The sequence below is a fragment of the Wyeomyia smithii genome, chromosome 3 (genome assembly GCF_029784165.1).
Source record: "Wyeomyia smithii strain HCP4-BCI-WySm-NY-G18 chromosome 3, ASM2978416v1, whole genome shotgun sequence".
In the NCBI taxonomy this organism is placed as follows: Eukaryota; Metazoa; Arthropoda; class Insecta; order Diptera; family Culicidae; genus Wyeomyia; species Wyeomyia smithii.
In genome coordinates this window covers 10,254,016-10,279,548 of record NC_073696.1, presented here as the reverse complement: position 1 = coordinate 10,279,548, position 25,533 = coordinate 10,254,016, and the positions used below count along the sequence as shown (strand labels likewise).

The window sequence follows — 25,533 nt, the reverse complement described above, 5'->3', positions numbered from 1 at the left end:
AATTTCTCTCGAAATTAAAAATAACTGTCTTCTATGGAAAATCCGGTTAACTGCAAGTAACTACTTACTTCAGTATTCCAAATATTATCACTCCTTTGGGAAAGAATTTATATTTTCAATGCATCACAAGAAATGGGTTGCACTATATAATTGTCTGTTTATTTAGAATTAATATCTACGTGACATGGAAGTTCTTTGAAACTATCTAAGATATATGTGCGTACTTCACTAACTTGTGAGATTGAAAAATTGCAATTTCCTATTCTACTTTCAATGTCAATGATGGCAGTTTAAACACTTGGTTTAGAAGAAATAGAAAAGTTGAGATTTTTCAGCCAACTTTTTGTTAACTTTCAGGCCGACTTTCTATTCGACTCCGAAATGACTGCCTGATTTGCTGTCCGAAGTTTTGCTTATTGCGCTGCCAAAGATTCTGTTCCATTTTGGTTAGAATTTCTGTCCGTCTTAATGACGTGTTTTTCTTCGATTTCTTGATAGGAACGAATGATCACTGAGGTTAAAATCTCAAAAAGAAAAATAATCATAATAATTCAATTCCTTGATCGAAATTCTCGCTGTATTTTGTTCCATTCTATGTCTGACATCATGTTCCATTTTTGGTACTACTATTTAATTTTCTGTCTGGGTTTTCGACTGGTTTCTTTGCCGATTTTTTTAAAATTTTTAAGTCCTTCTGTCCGATTTACTATTTCTTCTGCTTTATTTTCTGCACAACTTCCTGGTCGAGTTTTCATCCGCTTTTTTGTCCGTCTTTCTATTTTATTTTCGTTCGTCAAAACTCCACATTATTTGTTACCTATCCTTTGCCAAGTTCAGTTCGGTTTCCCATTCGATATCCTGACCAACTGTCGGTTCATCTTTCTGTCTGTTTTTTGTTTGAATTTCATTCTTCTGTGCACAGTCTGCGGCAGGAAAATGTTAAAATGTTCAAACTTGAATATTGGAATGATTGGCGAAACAAACGACTTATTTCAGTTGACAGTTTATATGGTTATGTCAACTTGCAAGTCTTTCATCAAATTTAAAACCAAAGCGCGTACCTACATTGTTTCACTAAGAGCCGGATTTCCGTGTACTTTTTTTACCTTTCAATGCACTTCAGCTGTCGTTTTTTTTAAACAAAATGAGAAAAGTAGCACTTGTCGCAAATGACGATTATTTAGCACAAAAACAAGCTTTCCCACACAACCTAAAGTATATGACTCGACATCAAAATTACTACCGTCTCAATGCGGCATGTTCACCATATGTCAACTCAGCTTGGTTCGTAACATTTCAGATCAACATCGGCCACTTACTATTGGTGCCATCTATTGACATAAATCGAGAACTTAGTTGCGCACATAACATGTCTATTTGTTTCCTCTTATGGTAAAATTTCTTCTTGACTTTGTATCTCTTTTTTCTAAAAACTAACTGGTTTTTTCTCAAACTTTCAGGTTGATTTGCTCCAGACGTGGATTCTAACAAAAGTAGCTCAACCCTTCAGCCGACTGTCCGACTCGTTCCGTGCGATTTTCTAACCAACTTTAGGTCTGACGATTTTCCGGCTTTTTGTTCAAATTGCTGTCCTACTTTCTGTTAACGTTTGCGCAAAAAAAATGGACCAGAATTGCCAGTTTTTCATTGGTTTACCTTTAAACGTATTGACGAAACTACGCATACAGCGTCAATTATATGAACCCATGAGTGAGCAGAAAAAATTTGGTAGCTCTATCAGTCGAACTCTTATCGTGTTGGCGAAAACAGTGAAGCTCCTCCGTTCAGAAATGTGCGCGTTCAAAGAACGGTACAAAGGACATCGTGTGGCAGTTTGTGGACACCAGATACGCTCGTTCCGGCACCTACCACATCTTATCACCATTGGACAACAAACAGAACATTGAAATAAAGCCCAGTTCCGGACGTCCGACGACTCTGAGTGACAAGAAGCCCCACGAAGACTGAGGGAAAAGTAACTACATCGCTGCGTACGTTTGGCCGGGAGGTCAGTGCCAGTGCCTGGCCTGGATATACATGTCAAGAAGCAGCAGTCCCGTTCACTAGTCTCGGACCTTCAGGCAATGACGCAGCGGCAGCGACTGAATAAGATGGTCAAATCGATTTTCCCGGCAAATCGCGACATGTCGGTAGTAATGAACGACGAGATTTATCTCACCCTGAATGGCAACGACTGGCAGGGCACTTCGTATTTTACTTCCCCACGAAGGAAGTAAGCTCCGAGGTGAAATTTATTGAACACTTTAAGGTCCTCAAGAAGATGCTGCTGTGGCTGACAATAAACAAGAAGGGGATGTCAAAGCCGCTCTGTTCTTGCTCCGAAATGGTCTCGTACGGGGAGTTTTTTAGTACGAAACGCCTGCCGGAAGTTGCGTCGTTCGCCAAGAAGTACCATGAGGCCGAAGACGCGGTGTTTTGGCCGGATCTAGCTTCGGCCCACTACTCGAAGCGATCGTTGCAGGAGATGGAGCGGCTGAATATCGATGTGGTACCTCTGTTGGCTAACCCGCCCAACGTTCCCAAGCTGCGTCCCATCTGGGCAAACCTGAAGCGTAAGTTCTACTCCATCAATTTTGTCGCGAAAACTGAGGAGGAGTTGATAAATAAAACGAAGAAAGAATTATGCCTGCACGCACGTTTTCGTCCGCCATGGCGAACGTTCCGGTTAACTGCCGGAAGGCCGCACGCAAGATCGTTGAATTTTATTTTTGCGAGTAAGGCGGTGTGCACAAATTACTTAACGCTAGAAATCTAAATTTCAGACACCCTCCCCCCTATGTAATGATAGGTAACGTTCGATATGACTCCCCCCCCCTCTAAAATTACGTAACGCTGAGCAGCCTGACTCCCCTCCAAAATTTTCAATTTCAAGCAAACATCACAGTTACGTAACTGTCTCTACTACCTCCCTCCCCTCTCCCTACGTAACGATAAGTAACGCAAACTCAACCCCCTCTTCATGCGTTACGTAATTTGTGAACGACGCCTAAGCTAACATAATTACCTTCCATGGGAAATTTATCAAACTCAATTATCTGCCCTTTTTTAACGCATGCAGCTAATTTTATTTGAAATTTGATGGTTTAATCGTATTTCCTGGAAAATTTTACAAAAGAAACACTTGTCACCCCGTGGTAATATGAGCCGAACTCGAGATATAACATTTTTACGAACAATTAATTACGAAATTCAAAACTATTTTCGTAAAAATGCTATATTTCGAGTTTGGCTCATATTAGCATGAGGTGATAACTGTTTCTTACGTGAAGCTTCCCAAGAAATACGATGAAACCATCAAATTTAAAATAAAATTACTTGCATTTGCCGAAAAATGCAAATTTAGTTTTAAAATACAAAATTAATCTGACTGGCAACACTTCCGGTCAAAAATAATATTTTTTCTGGATTTCTTAGTTTATTTCCTTCAAAATTCACCTATCATTATTTTTCGAGTGTCTTACGTCTATAAATTGTAAAAAAAATAATTACGAAGTTTACCATTTTTTTCGTAAAAATGTTATATCTCGAGATTGGCTCTATTACCTCGGAATGATAGATGTTTCTTATGTAAATTTTTCCAAAGAATACGATAAGATTATCAAATTTAAATTAAAAATGGCTGCATTTGCCGAAAAATGTAAAATTAGTTTTCAAACACAAAAATAATCTATCTGGCAACACTTTCGGCCAAAACTTATATTTTTTCTGGATTCCTTGGTTTATTTTCTTCAAAAACCATCTATCAGTATTCTTCGGACGTCTTAGATCTATGAATTGTAAGAAAAAGAAAAAAGAGATTTTTCGACAAAAATTGCGTGGCTTTGCCATAAAGAAGGGGTGCTTCTTTATTGCAAAGCCAGAGAGAATTTTCTGTTAAATGTTTTGTTTAGCTCTCTATCCAAGTTACTATCGTTTCTAAGCTCCAAGAGATTTTTGGTCAACTTTCGTTTCAGCTATCTGTCATTCTTATTCCGTATATATGTTCAAACTTTTTTCCGACTTTTTAAAGATAATTTTGACTGACTTGCGCTCGTCTTTTCATTCGAGATTATAAGGCTGACTATCTGTCTGATTTTCTTATCTTCTTTTCACCTTTTTGAGTTCGTTTTTCTAGCTGACTTTTTGTCCGACTGTCGTTCCTAAACGCTCTCTATCCAAAGTGCCAATTATTCTGTTCGATTTTTTTCTTCGATTTATTTTTTGTTTGTTTATATGTTCTATTTTATTTCCGTTTTTGTTCCTTTTTCTGTCTAATTTTTGTCCGCCTGTCGCCTCAACTTTTTCTGATTGACTATCTCGTATGAATTCTTTTTCAATTTTTTTCCGACTTCCTGTTCGATTTTCTGTCCGAATTTAGGGTACATTAACTTTTAGCTACCCGTCTAATGAACTCAGTTTCTCTTAACATAAATCGAAACTTAGGGTAAATTAACCAATAGTAAATCCCTTTCACTCAATTTATGAGAAAATTTAATAGGATTTCAAAAAACTTCCATCGGGGAACATTTTGTCTGGCTAGCTTGCATCACGAATATTTGCAGATTCCGATTTATGTTAAGAGAAATTAAGTTCATCTGACAGGTGGTCCATTATTGGTTAATTTACCCTTTAAATGTTTGTGATGAAGATTGGCTGGTAAAGATGACTCTCAATAGAAGTTTTCTGAGTATCCTGCGAGGTTTCGTATTAATTTAGTTGATCTGGCTGGTGGTCCACTACAGGGTAATCTATCATATTATTCAACATTTTTATATTGCGGATCGGAACAAATTTTTTACCGAATTCTATTCTGCCACACTTTTTGTTCAACTTTTGTTAAAGTTTCTGCTTGACTCTTTGTCTAACTAACTAGGGCAAATAAGCCTATAGTGAACCCCTTCTTTCGTGTAGTGGACCACCCGCCAGAATTATTCAATTTATGCGAAAACTCGAAAGATTTTAACAAAACTTCCATCGGGAAATAGGGTTCAGATTAACACAATCTCTCTTAACATAAATCGGAATTTATAAATGTTTGTGATGCAGACTGGCTGGACAAGATGTTTTCCGATGGAGGTTTTCTGAAAATCCCTCGAGTCTTTGCATAAAATGAGTTAATCTGGCGGGTGGTCCACTGTAGGAAAGAGGTCCATCATAGGTTAATTTACCCTATGTTTGCCAGCCAGTCTGCATCACAAACATTTGCAAGTTTCGATTTATCTTGAAAGAAACAGAGTTTATTTGACGGGGGGTCCACTAGAGGTTAATAAAGGGGTATATTTACCTTGTTTTGTGCATTTCTTTCTACTGGGGTAAAACTACTTTGAACGGAGCACGTCGTTTAGTGGACCACCGGTCAAAATTAACCAATCTATGCGAAAACTCGAGGGATTTTCAGAAAATTTCCATCGGAAACATCTAATCCCGTTAATCTGCATCAGAATCACGAGAAACATTTGTAAAATCGAATTAGGATAAATTTACCTATAGTGGACCCCTTTCCTATAGTGGACCACTCGTCAGATTAACTCTTTTTTGCGAAAACTCGAAAGATTTTCAGAGAAATTTCATCCGAAAACATGATATTGATCCAGCCAATCTGCATCAATATCACGAGAAAAATTTATGAATTTCGATTCAATGTTCAAAGAAAATGAGTTGATTCGACGAGTGGTCCACTATAGAAAAGGGGTCTAAGTTAATTTGAATATCTTGTCGATTGAATAAACAATTTCTGTTTCTAGATTCGAAAAAAAAGAAGCAAGATTAAGAAACCTCATAGTTTTAGAGCCAGTAATGATCATTTAACCATTCAAAAACTTTTCAATCCAACTTCAGCCTTACAATTGGTAGGGTAAAACTACCTTGGATGAACTACCTGACGAAAAATTGTTTGTTCTCTTGATATGAATTGAAATTTACGAAAAAATTCGTGTTTCTAATACAGATTAGCTAGATTAGCTGTTTTCTAGAAATCCCTCGAATTTTCACATAAATTGAGTTAATCTGTTTACTGGTCCATCAGAGGATGTGGTCCATCCAAAGTAGTTTTATCCTATTTCAAGCTAAAAAAATTTCAACAAGGGAAGGCTAATCGAATGAATCGATTCACTTTTTATTGAATGATCTCGATATTCAATAGAGTAGGGTACATTTACCTATAGTGGACCACTTTCCTATAGTGGACCACCCACAAGATTGATTCAATTTATACGAAAATTCAAGGGATTTCATGGAAACTTTCATCGGGAAACATTTTATCCAGCCAATCTGCATTATAAACCTTTATAAATTCCGATTCATGTTAAAAGAAATTTATATAATCTGACGGATGGTCCACTATAGGTTAATAAAGTAAGGGGGTCCACTATAGGTAAATTTACCCTAAACATCATAGCCTTTGAACAAAGTGTTTAAAAACTTTTTGAAAACTTAGAAGAATAAAAAAAGTAGATAGTTGAATCCAAGACACGACCGCATAACTCACGTAGAACTACGTGCTGCTTTGTGCTGCCTCAACACTGGGGGAATAAAGACACTGAAAACACGGGCTGTAGAAGCTGTTTCACATTCAGTAAATTAGTCGGCCGATACAGATTAATTGCTAGTATCCAGCACAGATTGCTCGCTTGAATTGTCAAAAAATTATTAACCTTCGAATACTTGTTGGTTTGCCTTGAAGAGGCATTTTGCTGCTCAAAATTGGATTTGCTGATGGCAACCTTTATGCTGCCTCAGTAGTGAGGCAATAACGGCAGTCTGACGACACACGCTGAGAAGTGAGAAGAACTGCGCTGCTCCTGAGACATGTTGACCAACCACAGGGCAAGTGAATTGCTTTATAGCCGAAGGGTGCTTCGAAATAGGCCACGCCTTTTTGTTCAGTTTTACCATTCTCTAATGTTCTTTAGACTAACTATCTCACAATTCGCATCTGATTTATGTACTCAGCAAACAAACACTGATGGTGCTCCCACACACGCAACAATTTTAACCCGTATCGTGTTGCGGTTTGTTACATCAAGCGATTTCGTTTGCTCGCTGTTGCGTGTTGCACCATGTTGCAACTGAGCAGCTGGGAAACGATGATCTGTTCATGTTGATTGATTGAATCTACTTCAATTTATTCCTGTGAAGTCGAATTAAACACCTTTGTTAAGGCGTTCTAACAGAGCAGGGCAGTTTATTGTTTTAAATCAGTTATGCTGATCGTAGCCTCTGTGCTGCCCCAACAGTGGGGGGAATAGTTAATTGAATAAAGTAAATTTTCTGATCGCGGCAGAATTTTATTGATAGTATCCAGCACAGAATGGTTGTGTTATTGCCAAAAAGTTATTAACCTTCAATTACTTGTTAATTTGCCTTGAGAATGGCATTCTGCTCTTCAAAATCTGTAAAAGCTGTTTTCGCATTCAGTAAATAAGACGGCCGCGACAGATTGTGTTTTCTTGGATTCAGCACAGAATGTGTTGTTGCCAAGATAAAGCAAAACTTTATTGCGGGAAGAAGGCCAAAGCAAAAATTAAGACGAAGAAAACCCCTGACGAACTAGTCCCACACCCTACGTGATGTGATTCGTTTACTGGCGCAAGCCGCTGCCGCAACTTCCGCAATTCGCTTTGCTGCGCCTAACTAGTTATACTATTCTGTCGACCTTTTCAGGGAAAAGCAGCAAGCGACCAATCAGAGGACGTAATTTTCGTTTTAACAAGGCTTGACAATAGTTTGCCTAATCAGTCAACACTTTTCTACATTTGGGTGGATGCGTGTATAATTTTCCAATCAATTGCTGCAAGAATCAAGAAAATCGGTTGAAAACAAACCGATTTATAAGCATTTAAAAAGGGACATTTTTCGTCCCCTTTTCGGTAATAGTTTTCCTATTTACATCCCTATGTGGTAGGCTAAAGAAAAACGTAGTTCAACGTCAAAAAAATTTAAAATCATTTGCAAAAGCGAAGCAAACTTAGCAAAAACTTTGTGCGATCGCTAGGAGATTAAGATGCTTATTTTAAATTATAAATATCATTCTATGAAACTAGTCCTAACCGGTTCTACTCCAGGACTCAAATGAGAAAAACATGCAAAATTATAGCTTTTTAATCATTTCCGTAAATTCCGGTGCCCCTAGCCGCAAAATAATTTCACTTCAGCATTTGCTTACGTGAAAACTCTGTTTAAGTTTCTGAACACCAAGCTTGAAAGTGCACCAAAATTCACAGAAATTGTTTAAGAGTTTTAATCTTTCATTTCAGTTTGAGCTCTAAGGCAAAATTTTGTTTCACCTTTGTCGACCTTATACTTAACAAACCATTAAAAAAGTACGAACGAATGATTGTAGAATGATGCGAGAAGTCTTGTTTTCTATTCCTTCGAGTGCGTAGAATAAGGCCAAAGAAAAAGTCATTCCAGTTTTCATAACTACAGTTGATTGCACACAATTGTATGTATTTTATCACTTTAGATACATATAAACGTAATGGCAACCTACATTTCGCGGAATGTTACATCACATTTTTATGCTTTCAAGCTGAAATTACTGCTCTTGTCCATAAAATTGTGTCCCAGCGTGAAAGCCATGCCTTATAACGGCCACAGGTTACTGAATTTATTGCTTTTTGATTTGATTTGCAGCCATTTTTCCTCACCCATCGTGTTAGGGAACCGCTTCGCCTTTTCAATCAATCACTTTGTAACGTCAAACCTCGTTGTTAGCCGTAGCGTCATGCAAATGAATACGACTTTTTAATTACACAACCACGGGCGTCCCCATCAAATCCACTTAGGCTTAATCCACTTTCATTCTCAACATCGGCACACATCAAGCAAAACAAACAACCATGTCAACCACGAACATTGAAGGAGATGTAACTAAGCAGCGTCCGCCCCGATCTCTCCAACACAAGCCCTCACATACCTTCCAGTGTATACCCACTTCCTGCCCTCCCAGTGCAGTGTCGACGAAAATGAATTCATATTAATTAAATCTTTCAAACAGCCTTCAAAATATGTATCGAATCTCCACACAGCACTCTCGCCGGCCAGACACGTCGCTGTCATCTTACGGATAAATCTTCCCTCGGTCCATTCGGGCTGCTAATTCCGTTCGATTCGGTTCGCAGCAAACTAGAAACAGCGCTTCATCTAATGCCCACCTCATCAGCTCAGAGACTGTCTCCGGTGGATTGAGAAACTGGATCTCCGGCCAAAAATTTGTACACCCAGTAAGACAGTATGTCCAAATCTATCACCCATCATCCATCATCAAGCGCACGGTGCGGTGGTGCTTTGGCTTTTGCATTTTTTTTTTCGGGGCCCTGCCAATACCCCATCGGTCCGGATTATAACTGACAACAGTGAATCTTTACTACACGAGACACAGGAAATTGGCTGGGCGACGGCAACTGACGGGAAGAGATGGACATCAGCTTGTCAAAGGTTTTTTGTTTTGTTTTTTCTTGTTCCTCTCATCTTTCGAACGAAACGATTTCATTTCAATCGAACTGATTTTCTTCTCATAACTCGATTTGTGGTCACTGGTTATGGTGCCAAACCCACGCCCCGCTACGAAGGACGCGAACTCGACCCCGGGTTAGACATTCTAACCAAAAACCAACCAAAGAATACACTTCGAGAGCGCGCACAAAAAGTATCAGGTTTGTCACTTACCTTTTTCCCGAATTAGGTGCGGTCCAGGAGATTTTCTGAAGCTCTGCTCTTGCCAAACGATGTTGTTGCGTACGGGCGCGTCTTTTTTTCTTGTCTCGCTCTCGTTATGGCTGTTTTGTTACGACCAGTGCAAGTCCGAAGTGATTAGAGCTAATCCATATTTTTTTTTTTTGCCAGGCGAGACCGACCGCTGATTGATTTTTGCAAGGTTTTCTGTTGATGTCCGATGGGTGGCGTGGCGGTGCGGTGGTAGGACGGGCTTGGTCAGTTTCGCAATGTCGCACACCCCGCTGGCGGTGGTGATGGTGGAATCGGTACAGCCGAGATGATGATGATTATTAAGAGATCTGGAATGACAAGTGGAAGACAATGTTAATAATGAACATTTGTTTGTTGAGGCGTTTTATTATAGGAACATGGTTTGGAAGTGAAGTTGTTTATTTCTGAGAGCATGTTGAACAATATTCTTACGTCATTTATTTCAAATTTAAATTATGAAAACTGTTTCGTTAAAAAAATCCCATAAAAAATCTTGATCATAAATCTAAACCCTTCCTGGAAGTGTTGCAACGCAGACGCTCCCTCGATCGACGGACATTTTGCGATGATAAGGCAGACCGTCAAAAAAGAAAAAACCAAAACGTGCAGCTCATCTTTCCGGCCCAACGCGATCCGATCCGCAATTCACAAACCGCCTATTTGAATGTCAAGTCTCTGGTGCGGAGCTGAAGCAGCCAACAAACGGTAGTTAAGACATGACATGCAGCGTATAAACATTTGAAATGTACCCATCATGATGCCGCAATTCAGTGTAGACGGGCGTGGGAGTTCAAAGACGGATCAGCTATTGTTTTATCTTCCCCTACTCTCTGTTGGTTGTGCAGAAGTTTTACAAAGTATACATTATGATTCATTTATCGGTACCGAATTTGTGTTATTTTGTAATGGAATGGAACAAATTACTTACAACACTTTCTTCCCATTTAAGCTCAGGCTACACAACATAAACGCGCGAATATTCACGCCACGAACGTGTGCCGGCAAACATGCATGCCAATGAGGATTGTTAGATGATAATTGATACATGCATCGCGGTTGAGGTACAATGGAGTAACATGTACGTATGTGTATGGTGGTTATTCTGTCAAAGGGAGGAGGCTGCTGCCTGGAAGGAGATTTCCTAATCAAATAGCGCGCGCTTGCTCGCGACAAGCAACTTACGACGACGACGGTAGGCCGCGAAAAGAGAAATCGAACACCTCGCAACACCAGGCATGGGTTGATCGCGGACACAAAAGAACATACAACAACCTCCAGTCTAATGAATACCTCGGATTTCGATTTCGTCAAAGCCTGAACCGTGTAGACAATGATCTTCCTACTTTTGACCCAATTTCTAAGATTACATTCTTTTGTCTGCGATGTTGACTATGCTCTCGTGTTTCCTACCCTCATCGCGCGCCACCTAGAGGTATGGAACCGTGGTTGATTGGGTGGTACGTACATACTTACTTTGCACCTTCCTTCGAGCCGAGATTTTAAGCAGCTCGAATTCGGCTCTTCAAGTATCGACGGCTGGTAGTAGAAGTAATTGGTGTTCGGTTGCGCTGTGTACTCTTGAACCCCTCAGCAGTTAGACAGCAGCTAATGAGCATACTTCACGTCGAGCAAATAATCAATCAGTAGATTTATTGGATTCGGAGCCGGCACGGATGAAAGAAATCGGCCACCCGTCGAGAGCGAAATCCTCATCAAACGGCGCATTTGCATAATTGGGTACGCCTTCGGGAATCTACATTACACATTGCACACTGCTCGATCACAGCGAAATTGTTATCAATTGGGCTTGGGCAGTTAAAAATTGTATCGCAAAGCGGAAGCCCCATTTCGGAGCGTGAGAAACGCCATGTGAAGCAGCCTAATTTTCACACTTAACTGTCAATAATTTCAAGAAAAAACATAAATTTCAGGCTATCCGGGGGCGTTAATAACCCCACGCACAAATCGACACCGTCTGTGGACAGTGGTAAGCCGGCGTCATCCACTTTTAATAATTCACCATTCCTCCAGAAGCATGAGAGAGAAAAAAAACACTTGTGTACGGTATAACATAAATACCAATAAAAGGCACGCAATAAACTCGAAGTGAGAATTTGAAGCCATCGCGCAGTGTTGAGCTTTAAAAACTCTCCGACCGTTGGTCGGTAAGAGAGAGAGCAAGAAGTTGGAAGCCGATAATTACTCGCACGATTAAATTCCACTACATTCCCCCATATTCCTTCCTCCCGGGTCCGATTGTATTCGGTTCAGCTATTAGGAGGCGGATTGATGGGATGAACCAATGGATTTGTGAGGGGTGGGACGAAGGGTCCGGTTTTATGGACATGTCATTTCCGCTGGGAGCAAGAGAGCAATATAAATAATAAACATATTATTAACCTTTCGGACACCGCAAACAACACGATCGCACTTCATTAACACTGAGAGAGACACCCGGCCCGGGCCACATGCCGACTCCGTGCTCATCTTGTCTTGCCACTTGTCGTACGGATGGAATACGATTTTAGCACCCCTCCGAACGACATCGAAGCTACCGAAATAAATTAATTTATGATTAATTGTCGGCTTCCCAGGGCAAATGGCGCTAACTTCCTTTTCGGGGTGCCTGAGGTGCTTCTGTTTCCACTTGTGTACGAGAAATTCGGCTGACGCTAAGCGTGGGAAAGCGAAGGCCAGTGGCATCTTCAGTTTTTGGCTGTTTTTGGTCATAGGTTTGATTGATTTTCTCGCACTCAATCTGATTTCTCTTAATAGAAACAAGAACCTAATTCGAAAATAGAAGCGACGAACCCGGCGGGTACTTACTGTGCGGTCTTTTAATACACTTCTGCATACACTACATAGTAAAAAACTTTATGTCGAAACACATGTAAAGAATTGCCTCCATCGCTTATGATGAAAAATTCCGTAATATTCCACGCAAATTTGAATGAATTATGAATTATGAATTATGATTTAAGTGCAATAATTTTCAAACAAAATCGTAGTTTACGTCAGAAGCAACTGAAATTTAATTCAGAAAATGTTTTACGTGACGTGTGATAATCAGAACTTTTTACTGTGTAGGGACTCAGCTGAATTTCCTGGTTTGTTTCATTCCTGACCAAATCACAGTGGTACGAGAGCTCAAAATCATGAACTGATTAAGTTGACATACTTTCTCCAAAAGATATTTGTTATATAAAAATCCTCAGTGAATGTGTGAGTGAGTTCAGAGCTCCGCCGGCGCTACAAAATATACCTTTTCGGTCTTACATTATAAAGAAATGATATCTTCGGCAAAGTCTTAAATACACGCAAAACTTTTCCTTATTACTTTAGAAGCAATAGCGCAAAATTGCCTTTTGGGTAACAAACCTATTACTTTGAAGGCAATAAAATTCTCCCCCAGTCAAGTAACAACACATACTGCCATATATTTAGCACGTGTTACGGGTGTACGACTATCTAATAATAGTCGTTTCAACCACATGCAAGATTTTTTCTGTCGAAAACTGCTCCCTTTCCATCTCAAGCAAAAAAAAATCACACTCCGTCGCATATGTTGCACATGATACAAGTTTCTTCAATCTCCAATTCATCCGGTGTGCGTGTATTAGTTCGCATACGGAGTAGAGAAAAAATATGACAAGAGCTGCCAAGCAGCACAGTCATAGAGTATGCAAACATGATTTCAAAGACTTGAAATGCGTCTTGAAATGACATCACGATCTGTAAACTGCATTAGAGAAAAACAAAAACATTCGCTTTCCTGCAAGATATCTAAAACACATACTCATTGATTCATGGAAACTCATTTGCACCTGTTTGAAAATACAATACTCGTGCCTATCCAGACAATATTCGCAACTTCGGCAACTCTGGTCAGGCAGTATTACATATTTCCATTTCAAGTAAACACTGGGGGACGAAACGAAAGTGTTTCTAATTAGACGTTTGAGGATGACGGTTGAGATTCTGATTATGTGTGGATGAAGGGGACAAAAATGAACCTGATCGTTGCTTCAATACAAATGCAGCGAGTAAAGTCTTGCTAACACATGCATTGCGGTGCTTGGCCGTATGTTCTCCTCCAGAAACACAAACGTGTGGCCGTCATAATTTTTATTACTTTTTGTTTGTTACTCTTTGTGTATAATGCGCAGTCATAAGACACAATAAGTAATAAAAAATTGCCCTAAAGTAATAAAAGGTTCCCCGTTTGCGTTGGGTGTAATGATATCACAAAAAATTTTAAACGGACACTTTTTCTTATAACTTTTCTTGTTTTTTGGGACGTCTGTTATTGACTAGTCCTTAAAATTCGATTTTTCTGTATACATAAAAAACCATTGCATTTATAAGCCAGCAATGTTTACTATATATTTGTATATCATCAAAACACACAACTTTGTAGAAGACACAAAAAAGATAACTTTTACACAAACCGAGTTACAGTTAGGTCGGGTTACGCGAGAGACGCATGCTAAATTTGTATAAAACTGCGTAAAAAAAGACTAAATTCAGTTAAAAAATAACTTAAGAAACTGTCCCATAACGATTTATTTTTGACTTTATAAATATGATAGTAGGTAGTGGAATATGATATAAATTTTCAAATTACTTACGCGTAAAAGCCGTGAAAAAATGATGTATATTTGGCAAAAATATACTGGTTGTATTGACATACTGTTTTCAAAAGTTATTTCGTATATGAAAAGTCTCGAAGAATGACAAGTTTTAGTTCGGTACTCCGCTGCTAGTAGCGCTGCAAAACCTATCATTTCAGTCTTCCACTTTATAGAAGTGGTATTTTTTATTTAGAAAAATGTTTTTTTTTTATTTAGATAATATTATCACAAAAAACTTTGCCGAAGTCCTTTTTTTCTAACTCTTACAACATTCAAGATTTTAGACTCATCCTTAAAATTCCCGGGCATATCTAACAATAGATCAACGATTCTGGTCGCAGTGAGGAAGTCCAGACAGAAAGAAAAGGACAAACATTCCAATCAATTCCGTAGAGTGATTATGATGGCAATTCATCCTATACAGGTTCCGTCTACTAGTTTTTGCTTAAATGTGATCTGGGGATGTATAAAGTTGTAGGTCTTAGTAGAAGCTATTTTTTTTGTGTCTGCTACAAAGTTGTTTTTTTAACGATGCTCAAATGTATGCTGAACAGTGTTGCCTTCCAAGTACTAAAGTTTTTTTGGATATTCGGGTAAAATTGAAAAAAGAAAAGAGTCTTCAGCAAAGTTTTTTTATGACAATATCATCTACTACTTTGTTGAAGTCATCATATATCTAGAGAGCAAATAAATATCTTGACCCTCTAGTGCCCAAGTTATTTTTCAGATGGACTTCGAAAAAATCACTATGAATTTTTATAAAAATAAAAGTATTAATTGAAGCTTTTTAGAGGTTCAACTGAAGACCGTCTAAAGGTGGCACTGGGCACTAGAGGGTTAAACTCTTACTAAACTTGGATTCACTCTTACTAAATCTAGATTTGGTAAGAGTGATAAGTGTTGGTGTCTGGTCCTTGATATCGTTTGTTCGGTCCTGCATTCAGAGAAATGGTGTTCTCGGCAAGGTTGTAGATGATATGATCATATAAAACTTTGCCGAAGACTTTTTTTTCTTAACTCTTTTTGTTTTGAAGATATAACGTTTTAAATTAGACTAGTCCTTAAAATTAATTTTGTTATATCTTAAAAAGTGTAGTAAATATTTAGAAGGCAACAACGCTCAACCACAATATTCATATATCTTCGAAACACACAACTTTGTAGAAGACACAAAACAGTTAGCTTCTACACAGACCAAGTTATAACCAAAATATAAATAAATATGTCTTTTTGAGTTGTATATTGAGCAATGAAGATACAGGAAGGGACAAACACGAAACGGTTTATCTCCAAAACAAGAGAATTCAGAAGAATAAAATCGTCAGCAAAGTTTTTGACGTGGGACTACGTCTTTGTTTACTATACTGAGTTGCATTCTGTAAAATTGGGAATGAAACTGGCAAATGTTGCGTCAGATTTCAACCGTTAATAACAGTATAACCACATGATGGATAACTATAACCAATATGTTGTTGGATAAATAAAATGTAGAACAATTTTGTAATACGCTAATTATCACTCTAATTTCATTGCTAAGTGGTAAAATTGATAAAAAGTTTCAATGACAAAGTTACGCGAACGATGAACCAAATACATGCAAGCATTCCTAGCACAGACGACGTGAATGGATACCAACCGTTCTCTGTGATATTCTCCGTATCAATATCGAAAAAAAATTGACAGAGTCTCCCCGTCCCAGTAGGTCAATTTATGTTAACTTCCATGAGCTTAGACTAGTGTGATGTCTCGAAGGTAAAAGTTTTCCGAAAAGTTTAAAACAATCCCTAGTCATGATTAATTCCTAAACCTGCTGTCAGCACGTAATAAAAACTGATGTCTTGAAAGAAAACTTACTGGTATAAGCAACAGTGCCAGTGGAGCTGAAACCCACAGGTCTCTCGTCGTATATGATTGCAGCGGTACTCTTCTATTCGTACATTTCAGCGGTACACTTCCGAGCAAGATCGCGCCAAATGACGTATGGTCGAGTATCGACCATTTTTGATTTGAATGAAACTTTGCACACGTATTTGGCTTAGCAAACTGAGCATTTTTCACAGATGGAGAGATTTTTTACACCCATGAGTTATATTCTAAAAGGGCGTATGCGTTTTGATATAGGTTTATTCGAAGCATTGTAGCCCAGAAACCGTTAGTTGTATAGAAAAACTGGCTGAGAATGAGTTGTAGGGAAATAAAAATGCATCATAAAAAAATATACACTGTACAAAAAAAAATTTTGTTTGACCAAAAAAAAAATTAAAAATAAACATTAAATTTCATTAAAATAAAGAGTTGATTTTTTTTTTATTTTTATTTCCAAAGAAACTTGACGTTAATGCGCAACTTAAAAAAAAGTCCAGGATGGAGAAATGAAACAAATTTTTTTTCATTGTAGATAATTTTTTTTATAAAAATTCTAATTTAAACATTTTTCAAAATATTTGTATTCTGATGATTTTAAAAGATGCAGTGAGTCGTTTTGAATCAAAAAGCTTTTGGTAGTTAACATTCTAAGGGCATTGGTTTTCGAGTTATTTTAAATTTAATCTCGAAAAATTATTAATTTTCAGGAAAATACACGTTTTTCTTAATTTGTCCGTGGTTCTCCAGCAAAAACATACATTTATTGGAATGCTTGATCAAAAATATACAATTCATTCTTTGAAAACAAGACGGTTAGGCGAACGGTTCTCAAGAAAAGTTAAAATGTTTCAAGTGATATATATATATATATATATATATATATATATATATATATATATATATATATATATATATATATATATATATATATATATATATATATATATATATATATATATATATATATATATATATATATATATATATATAAGAATCAAATATTTATTTCTACAGGCATAATATCGCCAAAAATAAACGATATTTTTTCGAGTGTTGTTGGATATATTTTTGAAAATTGATTCACAGGCAAGGTTGAAAATAAATGTTACCGAGCAAACACATTGATTCTGTCTGCGGACTCTGTATATTTCGGGACAAAAAATCCCCATATTACAGTGTTTAGTCCCACGTCACCATTTCATACAACCCTAGGGCTGTATACCTTGTAGTATTTTTATGATAATGTTATTTGAAACTTTGCTGAAGACATCTTTTTTCCAAAGTGTAAGAAAGAAAAATTTTTAACTTTGCAGCGCCCATTATTACTCTTCCAACTGCAAATAATTGAATTGGCGTCTCAACTCCTGGGTTGGCACCAGTCATATCTAACAAATTGCATAATGAATAGTACGCTTTCAAATCAAACTCTCAAAACTCATTTCAGTCACCTCTGGGTCCCTCAGGGTTCGCATTTGGGTTTACACCTTTTTATTTTGTATGTAAATGACGTTTTCCTTATACCCAAAAAAAAACTCTTTATGAAAATCGACTACTCTTGCGACACAGAAGAATTTCGAAAAATTGAAGCACTATATATTGTAACAACTCTTGGCTTCAATGATCTTGGAATTCAAACTGTACAAAAATACAAGCCAGTTATGGACTTAGGAGTGATCCTAGACACCAAGCTAGTATTAACGAACACTATAACTTTATCATAAGTAAAGCAAATGACACTCTGGGATTAACGACCATTGCGGGTTTGGTCAAAGTTAAGAGAATCTAATTCATCTAGTTTCACTTTGGAAAAATTCCAATTTTGGTGTCGATTGGAATACTTCCCAATTATTTATTGCAAAATAACTTCTTTTTCTGGTCAAAATCCCATTGTTCTCTTATTTACATGTTATAGTCGCGAAACGTCTGAAAAATTCTAATAGGTGATTTTTGAGAGAAATAAACCAAGAAATCCAAGAAAAATACTATTTTTGACCGGAAGTGTTAGCAGATAGATTATTTTTGTATTTAAAAACTAAATTTGCATTTTTGGTAAATGTGTGTGTGTGTGTGTGTGTGTGTGTGTGTGTGTGTGTGTGTGTGTGTGTGTGTGTGTGTGTGTGTGTGTGTGTGTGTGTGTGTGTGTGTGTGTGTGTGTGTGTGTGTGTGTGTGTGTGTGTGTGTGTGTGGAGCCTTTCTATATCTTTGTTTCGGGATCTAGAAGGTGTTAGCTCTGCCGACCTTCCAAAGACCCTTTTCCAATCGGTAAGCCCCGCCTCGAAATAATATTAGAATCTTGCAGATTTTATTATTAATTTCAGACTTTCAATTCGTTTGATACATTTGTATCAAAAAAAATTGACCCGTATTCAACAGCATGTTATATTTATTGACAAGAGGATGCAGAAATTCAACTGTCGTACTGCACCAATATTAAGCAGAATCATAGCGGAATGCTAAGCTAAAAAAGAACGCTCTCACCATTTAAAATCGATCCACATCCTATTCATTGATGCCCATCTGTCAAGTATCATGCAGCCTGGATGAAGCTGCAGAAAAAATTCGTTGGACATTCAGTATCCTTGGCTTCTGTTGCGAAAATCTCTCCTTATGGCGGCTTCGAGATATTTCTAGAAGATCTGCAGAATTTTTTTGGTTCAAGCTCAGATGTTTTCTTCCTCAGTTTCAAGAGACACCACTTCAGTCCTAGCCTCATCTTCATGAACCGACTTGCATTGTATCACCTAAACACCTTTACCAAAAACAATAAAGAAAATATATCCAGCGAGAAAACTGTGACGCAGGAGAAAAATCACCTAAATTTGCATTTTTGGTAAATGTAGCAAATTTCATTTTAAATTTGATAGTATCAGCGTGTTCCGCGGATAATTTTACGTGAAAAACACATATCACCCCGAGGTTCTTCTTCTCGAGTTATAACATTCTTATGAACATAGTTTTGATATTGATTAATTTTAAATAGAGCAGCTGTATTGCTAGTAAAGTTCAATAGTGAGCCGTTCGTCAAACATTCAATCAGTTTGGGGTGAATAACTTTTTCTACAAGCACTGTAGCGCCTTACGGTCTTCAGAAGAGTTTTTCGTAGGAAAATTTCCTACAAATATCATGTATTGATATATTTTTAGAAGCCAACTGGACATCTCTAGAGAATAAGTTTTGAAAAAGTGAATTTTCTAATATAAAATCGTATGGGAATTTTAAAAATCGGCCGCAAAAATATAGTTCAACCGATCGATCTGAAAAGTTACACGGTTTTTATAGGACCCTTAAGGAACACGAAAAGTGCATGGGAGCTAGAATTTATATTTTGTCCCACCCTAGTACATGTGAAGATTAAACGATGATTGCATCATATTCGTTTCGTTTCCATCACTGGATGTAACACGTTTGAAAAGTACTGATGGGTGATTTCTGTAGGAAATAAACCAAAAAATCCAGGAAAAATATAATAATCTATCGGAAGAAGAAAAAGTATAAGAAATTTTGAACTATTTTGTAAAAATGTTATAACGAGATTGGCTCAAAATCATCTCAAAGTTATAAGTGTTTCTTACGAAGAATTTTCCGTGGAATACGAAGAAATTATCAAATCAAAAATGAGTTTGGCCGTATTTGCCAATTTCAATACAAGAATAATCTCTCTGGCAACACTTCCAGTCGAAAAAAATAAGTTTCATGGATTTCTTGGTTAATATTTTGCAAAAATCACCCATCGGAAGGTTTCGACCAAAAAATACATTATTTTGCAACAGAGAGGAGGGTCTTACAGAGCTGGTATTCCAATTGACTGCAAAATTGGGATTTTTCCAAAATGACACTGAATGAATAATTCCCTCCACTTGTAGCAAAATCTGTGATGATCGTGTTCAAGTGTTATGTACATTTCGGCGTATGACCTCAATGCTCTAAGCCCTAATGCTTGTTTGACGGTAGAAAAATTCAAAAGATCTGGTTCTGATGATTTTTCACTAATATAAGCTCAAATTTAAATGATTTTTTGTACGATTTTGTACGATGTTCAACGCTTTTCCGTTATTTTAAGCAATAATTTTAGGGCCTTTTTGACATCTACAAGCGTTTGATCGTCATTCTGTGCTCAATTTGAAAACTTTTCCACTTTAAGCATTTTTTACCCCTATTTTTTGCAATTATGAACTGTTTGTAGGAATTTTTTTTTGGTTTTCCTGGCGTTAAGAGCATTGTTTCGATATCCTGAACTATATTTCCAATCTGTTCTTTTGAAAGTATTTTCTAAAGCATAGAATTTGAAATCTCTCTGCTCCTTCTTATTTACTTCATAAAATAATTACATTTTTTGTCCTCTTTCTTACATTTTAAGTTGTGAATAGGCAATGTATGTGATTTTTTCGAGGATGCGGAAAATGATCACTAACTGAAGATGTGATTTAGACTCAGAAAAAAATTCTCTCGTCCAGATGGGACTCGAACCCGCAATCTCCGATCGGACATCGGAAATTTTTTCTAAGTCTAAATATCACATTCTCAGTCCTTCTCAACAATGCTCCAAAAATGTACACATTTAAAAATAATCTACCAGGGGAACTGCTACATTATTCATCTCATTAAGCCGATATTCACGAAGAATGCACGGATTAAACACCAAATTTTCACGAAATTATTTAACAAATAAAAAAAATCTGCTTGCGTGCTCTTATGAAATCGTTTAGCATTGTATATTTGGTAAAATTAGCTAGATTTATCCTGAATTTGGTAAAACAAACCATTTTTCACAACGCTCAATTATTCATCTCACGACGCCCCCATATTCATCACACTGTTATTCATGAATAAATCACATTATCATGAATGAACGTAGCCGCAGCCCGTCGTAGCAGGTTACCTAGATATCCGCTGTAGTTGTTTACGTGCAAAATTGGTAACCTAGGTAACAACAACAGTGCTGTAGATTTATGTCAATTATGTCGGAATAATTCAACATATCAGTATGATTTTTTGGAATTAACAGAAACTGATTTGGCAACTTTTGATTTTCTTCAACGCAGTGAAAACAGATGAATATACATACAGTTGAAATTTAGAAATTGTAGAAATTCATCTCATAAATTTCTGCTAATTCAAGCTTGTTTTTGGAAATTTGAGGTGAACATTTCCAAATTTAAGTATTCTTAGTGTAGTGAGTGATTTTGTTTAGTGATTAAAAGAAAAAGTGGTCCGCTAGTGATGAAAAAAGCTTTGGTTGGCTGCTGAACGAGTCCCGTTGTAGCCGTACAGAACAATGCGCGGATTTTGTTTTCTGAGGTAGGTGATTAAATTAAATGAGTTTTCGAGTGCAGAAACCCGACTATAGTATCAAATTTTAAGTGAGTTTTTGAGGATTATACTGTATGAGTGAACTAATAAGAATCTATTCTATTAAAAAGAAAATATGCTTTTTTTTGACGTTGACTAACGTCTATATCGAAGTTAGGCCCCTGAATTTGAAAATCTAGTAATTCAACCAGGGAAAACCAGAGAAAAGTGGTCAGGTTTTGAGCGCTTATTTTGCAGTCATCTATAATCAGGTTTTCGAGGTTTTGGCATCAATCGATCAGAAATTCTTTTACGGTTAAATTTATGTAACAAAAACAAACTATTGTTTGAGATACACTATTGAAAAATTGGTAATTAATATCGATTGTCTAAATCATACCGCGCAGCCAATCACTACCTCTCTTCCCAAGCACAGTCGACACTAACGGATACAATCGATCTGACTTTGTTGTTATTGTTGTTGTCACTTTCTGTTTCCGATGTTTATGCTGCTGCTAGCGGAAAAAACCTTGCAAATATGCATCTTTTTGTTGGTGTTAATTTTACGACAGCGGCCGGCGCCCCATAATTCTGATTCCAAAACCGCACCAGTGACATGCGGACGCTAGGTGATAGCAGCTGAAAGGAGGAAATACAAAATAGTACCGGTCATCTCGTGCCGGTTTCACCCGTAATGCTGGTGGCTTTAGTAGTAAATGGCTACTGCAAAACACTTAAATGGCTGGAATTCTGGACGGACTAACCAGGAAACTATAATCGGCAACTGGCACCTTTTGTTGCCTCGAAATTTTGTTACAGAAGCGGCAAATTGAATTTTCTGTTTTACCAAATGCTGCTGCTAGCGGAAAAAACCTTGCAAAAATGCATGTTTGTGTTGGTGTTAATATTATGACAGCGGCCGGCGCAGCTTTCAAGAAACATTTGTCTCTACCATTCCATCATCTATGTAGCCCCTCCCTTTTTCTAATTATCTGACGAAGCCTTGGTATAAAACGTATCGTTCGAACATTTCACCCCATCAGTTTCATTATTAAACCGTACCGGGTACATACGGACGCTCGTTGTTAGCAGCTAAAAGGAGGAAAAACAAAATAGTACCGGTCATCTCGTGCCGGTTTGACCCATGATGCTGGTGGCTACTGCAAAATACGGAAACCAGTAAACAAGAAATCGGCAACTGGCACCTTTTGGTGCCTAGCAGTTTTATAATAGAAGCGGTTAGTTGAGTTTTATGTTTTACAATTGCTGTTGCTAGCGGAAAAAACCTTGCAAAAATGCATGTTTATGTTGATGTTAATTTCACGACAGCGCTAGGTGTTAGCAGCTGAAAGGAGGAAAGACAAAATAGTACCGGTCATCTCGTACCGGTTTCACCCGTTATGCTGGTGGCTGTTAGTAATAAATGGCTACTGCAAAATACTAAAATGGCTGAAATTCTGGACGAGATAATCGGAAACTGGTACCTTTTGGAGCCTCGAAGTTTTGTTACAGAAGTTTTGTAAAAGAAGCGTTGCAATTCTCTCTACTATTTGCTTCAATGGAATATTTTTTTTTTAAGAATACGGTAGTCAACGTCATGCGGTCGTGTCTTGAATACCACTCTCCTACTTTTTCCTGTTTTCGATTGTGTTTTCATATTGTATGAGATGAATATATGGGCTGAGATTAATAATGGAGCAGTTCCCCTACATACTTCACTACTTTTATTTATTTTATTTTTGCAGTTCTATAAAATAACTCGTATTTCTTATTTTTTTCGAGTTTCGATAGAGCTTTAATCTAAAGCATGAAGGAGCGCGAAGTCATAAGTTTACACAGTCTGCTATGACAAGTGGCCGATCGTGGGTTTGAATGTCAGTAGAATTAGGCCATGCTAATTTTCCTCCTAGCAAAAATAAGCCCCTTGTGTAATCAAACTGGTTTGAGTAACGTCTCGATAAGACTCCTTCCTAACAACAAAATAGGTGCCTCTTAAAGTAAACATTGCTTAAGAGAAACGTTAGGTGAGGTGCTCTCCAGGGACTTGTATTTAACGCCTCCATCGCCTATAATAGAAAATTCCCTAAATGGCATTGCATGTAATTTCGTTAGTAAAAATTTATTTTTCTTCAGAATTCCCATTAAAATCTTCAAAAGAGTTCCAGGCAGCGGAAGTTTTGCCATAAGCAAACGCAGCAGCTACGAACCCGACGAGCAATTATTCTGCGGACCTCTCTCTGAGGTACTTCCGAGCTGAGTAGAGAAATATGCAAATTTGCTAAAATGCAATTATTTCTATACCAAATAGGTATATGAATTTGTTCGAAAACAGATAGTTTACTACCAAAACTTATATCCGCTCTATAAAATGAATAATCCTCATAAGATCCGGCATAATGCACCTCTCCAGGAGCTTTGAAACATTGTTAAATTATGGTCCTATATATCATCACATACAATTTCCCGGCAACAATGTATCAAATGAATACGATATGAACAACTCCACCAAGCGGATCAATTTTTTACAACTAGAATTAGCAAGCCGCCAGTGCAGAAAAAAAGCAACCGATTGTCACCACTTTCACTGATCCAATCCATCATGAATGGGTTCGTTGTTTCTGCGATCTAACCCCGATTGGCATCAGCCACAGCTGCCACCGCGCCGCTGGCACCGGACGGAAGAGCAGCTGATCGTAATCTGTTGTCTAAACACTCACATTAAATTTAATGTACAAACAAATCCGACTGGCTCTGGTCGCCTGTTGCGTTAAGCCCCGCCGCCAAGCGACGACGGCTCCAGACCAAGCCAAGCCAGACCAGATGGGTGCCCCATCGGAAAGCGTAGTCGAACAGGAAGACGAAAAAAAAAAACAAGAAACGACGTGGTTTTCTTTCGCAGTGCGCAAGCACGGCGTAAAAAATGTGCTAAACTTGTAGTAATCTTCATAATTACGGTGGGAACTTTTGTCGGTCGTAAAGCGTCGTCGGGCGGCGCAACTCTGTTAGTTGGCCCGTCAGTCAGTCAGTCAGTCAGTTAGTCAGGTGGCGCTTCGGTACGAAATTACCTCTGCTGGAAAGCTGACAAGAAAAGTTCCTCTCATTCGATCTGCTCGATGGGAGAAATTGACAGCGCCGCCGTTCGAGTCTTCGATTGTTCAGCGATACAGCCACTGCCAGTTGTCACTCGGGTAGACATGCAACGGCTTTGGTCGAAAAACAGCCTCGTATCCCACGACCCGCCAGGTGCCATGTGAGGGACAACAAGTGCAACCTGTTGCTTCTGAATACATTTAGCGACTCATCAATAATGGCAGCGAGAGTCAATGTGTGATTGCGCGAGGTGGGAAAATTGGACATCGCTGTTGTGGTTTGCACCATTTTTCAAACGAACCATGAAATCATAAATCTCGCCATCCTGTCCATCGCGGATCGCATCACTCACGTTAATGCGATGTTCCCGACTGGAGCGCACATACGAATCGTGTCGGCATCCGTGCTTCGCTGCAGATATGCATGCGGGTAGGATGTTTTCCTCCTTAGTCGAGGCACGAATTCCGCAATAATAATAAAGTTTTATGGAAGTGACAACTAACAAATGATGACATTTATTGCATTACATTTACATTAAACCGTACACTATTCACACTAGTTTCGACGCGGGGTGCGCACACATCCGACGCGACTGCAACGCTCATCACCTCTGCAGTAGACGACGAACCCCCGTCTAGGTGTCGGTCGGTCGGAAAGCTAAACGATTAGCATGAGCCAGCGACGAAACCGCATTCCCGCTTGTGGCGCACTGTTTTAGCCAATTTAATTTAATTTAAATTTGCGTCTATTTTCGGTATGACACCTCCGTAAGTGCAAACACTGCTCCGGCCGACATCCGATCCGGGGCACGCGAGTCTGCAGTCGTGTTTTATGCCGGGTGACAAAATGGCATCAACAAACCGTCGTCGTAAGCGATGTTTGCTTGAATTGTATTCCATCCAGAAAAACAAGGTACAATTTCAGCTTAAGGAATGGAATCTAAACCGT

General features: G+C 38.1%; 1 protein-coding gene across 4 annotated transcripts in view; it reads right to left on the bottom strand.

Moving 5' to 3' along the window:
• The window catches only part of LOC129727054 (transcription factor hamlet), a 251,971-nt gene that overhangs the window by 141,672 nt on the left and 84,766 nt on the right, over positions 1-25,533 (bottom strand). For all 4 annotated transcript variants that reach the window (XM_055684448.1, XM_055684446.1, XM_055684445.1 and 1 more), the window contains one exon: positions 9,670-10,016. The gene's annotated coding sequence lies outside the window, so the exon portion shown is untranslated. The remainder of the gene's footprint in view (positions 1-9,669; positions 10,017-25,533) is intronic.